This window comes from Heterocephalus glaber, unplaced genomic scaffold (genome assembly GCF_053883595.1).
Source record: "Heterocephalus glaber isolate CG9 unplaced genomic scaffold, H.glaber_assembly_v1.0 deba00001586, whole genome shotgun sequence".
Classification (NCBI taxonomy): domain Eukaryota; kingdom Metazoa; phylum Chordata; class Mammalia; order Rodentia; family Bathyergidae; genus Heterocephalus; species Heterocephalus glaber.
The window spans coordinates 13886898-13889587 of NW_028258364.1; the positions used below are offsets into that span (position 1 = coordinate 13886898).

General features: G+C 35.4%; 1 pseudogene; it reads left to right on the top strand.

The window, feature by feature from the left end:
- Window positions 1–512: 512 nt before the first annotated feature.
- LOC101726665 (coiled-coil domain-containing protein 126 pseudogene) lies at window positions 513–1265 on the top strand (annotated as a pseudogene).
- The last annotated feature ends 1425 nt before the right edge of the window (window positions 1266–2690 follow it).

Consider the following 2690-nt stretch of genomic DNA (forward strand, 5'->3'; position numbering starts at 1 on the left):
TGGAATGGGGTCTGGGAATGAGGTTCCCAGGTGTCTGTCTCTTGGGTTTTTCTATAATAGAGGGGTCACACAATCTCACTCTATCCTGCTATCTGAAGGCCACAAAACCCTGTAATTTCTAGGAATCTCCTTAGCTGTTTTAGAGCCTTGGGCTATGGAAAGGAAAGAACTGGTTTAATTCTTTCTTCCTCCAGTCTTTGGGTTCCCTTAGCTATCACAAGGCCTAAATATTTTACCTCAAGGCTGCAAAGTTGTTCCTTAGATCTAGAAACATTATAAATCCCGTCTGTTAGAAAATTCAGCAGAGCAGATGTCTTGGCTAGAAAGCTCTTCTGAAGGGGCACATAACAGCATACCATCTACATATTGCAAGACTGACTTGGAAAAAACTATAGTATTTCCTTTTATCAGTCAGGATCTAGGGATGTCCTTATCTTTTTCCTGATAATTAGTTGACAATTTAAAATAATTGAAGGGCTCAGTTCTCATCTTTCTTAGACCTTCAAGAATACATGCCTGGACATGCTGGGAGACAACCTCATCCTGACTCCCAAGCCCTGGCCTTTCTCCATCCAGACCTGCAGGCTGCTTCTCCAGGGGAAGATGCCACTGACACTTGCTCCTCTGCCTTGGATGTGCTGCTCAGGGTCAGAAGCCTCCGGTGGCAGCCACTGCGACAAGAGGCCCACAGAGTTAATGTAAAAGTGGAGCAACTTTGCCAAAGATGAAAAATATATATTAGAGAAGTTTTTCTTTTTTTCTTCAAAAGTTTTGTTTGGGAGCTTGTCTCCAGGTACTGCTTTGCAATCAAGTTTGTTTGCTTCATCAGAAATGTTTTTTTACAATCTCAAGAAAAAATATGTACCAGAAATTGAGTTTATTATTGCTTCTGTTTGGACTCATTTGGGAAGTGATATTACTTCACTATACTTTCCAACAACTAAGACATCAAAGCAGTGTCAAGTTACATGAACAAATACTAGATTTAAGCAAAAGGTATGTGAAAGCTCTTGCAGAGGAAAATAAGAGCACAGTGGATGTTCAGAATGGTGCTTCTATGGCAGGATATGCTGATCTGAAAAGAACAATTGCTTTAATTGTCCTTTTGGATGACTTTTTGCAACGTTTGGTGAATGAAGCTGGATAACAAAGTTGACTATATTGTTGTCGATGGCTCAGCCACCAACACTACCAATGACACTAATGGGAATTCAGTGCTAGTAACCACAAATAAAAGGATACATGCCTCGGGCAGCATTAAATAGCAGTTGAAGATCCCCTTGTGCTGCTATATCCACTATGGAGTATATCTTATTGGAGAAAAGCTTTTTAATTTCTGGCTAGGAGAGAGTAATACTTTACAATAAAAGCCCAAAATATTTTCAAGGAAATTGCTGGATTCATGGAACTCTTAATTCTGTATATAAAATTTTAAGTGTTATTAGTTTGCTTACAGGAAAGCCTCTTCTATGCTGTACCTTATCCTTAAGGCAACATGGCTGATATAGTGAGCAGGTAGGTGATCTTTGTGTAAATGTTTTGTGTTTGAGATCAAGCTGAAACAACAACACTAAAAGACATGGATTTGTTTCCATAAAATATTTAAGTATATAACATGTTTTCAGACAAATGGAGAATATTGTTACTGAATAATTCTTCTGTTATTTGTTCTCAGTACTATTCAACTAAGGCTATTGAAGATGTGCTTTCTTCCAGTATTATATTTTGTTATTCAGATTATGAACAGAGAAAGGAAGAATAATGTTGAAAATAATGTTTTGAAATCATGATCCAAAGAATGTCTTCATTTGCACTATCCTTCAAAATAACTGAAGGTTGTTGTATATTTTTAAAAATTACATTTGTAAGAGTATAATCTTGAAATGGTAGCAACCACTATCCATAACCCAGTCTAAACATTGGGGGGAATTTAATACATTAAAATTATATCACTAATCTCATACTTAAAAATTTTTACATATATTCTGAAAAATAAAAATATTTTATGATGAAATGTAATTAACTATATTCATGATTTTTCACATGCATGAATGTTAATTTAAAAGTTTAGCCCTTTAGCTAAGTGCAGTGTTACATGCCTGTGATCTCAGCTACTCAGGAGGATAAGGCAGAATTGAAAGATCAAGGTCAACCTAGGTGACTTAGTGAGACTGTCTTTAAAAAAGAAAAACAAAACAGCTCCTTGAATGTCTATGCCATCGGGAAAGGCACATGATTTCCATGTTTGGCTAATTTTTGCTTTTGTTATGTTGGTGGGAGAGTCAGGGACTCAAGGACTTTAATCAGAGTATATAATACAGGTATTCATGCTGCATAAATTGCTTAGAATACACTACTTTGTTATGTAAGAGTATCCTGCTTTATGGAAATTTGGATTAGATATTCATCTTATATAATGATCACTTAAAATAATTAAGAACATTTAAATTGTGAAGATTGACTATCTTTTCAGGAAAACAGTTACTGTATACAGCACAAGGAAACGTAATCTTTGGTAATAGAACAAAGGTATAGAACTGGTATAGAACAAAGTACACTTTATTTAAATTTTCCATGTAGCATATCTGATTGCTATATGTTGCCCTATATTTCATAGTATTTATTCTCTATAATAACTGCTCAAGTGCAGCTAGCTTCTAGATTTAGACTATATTGATTTTAGTTTTAGG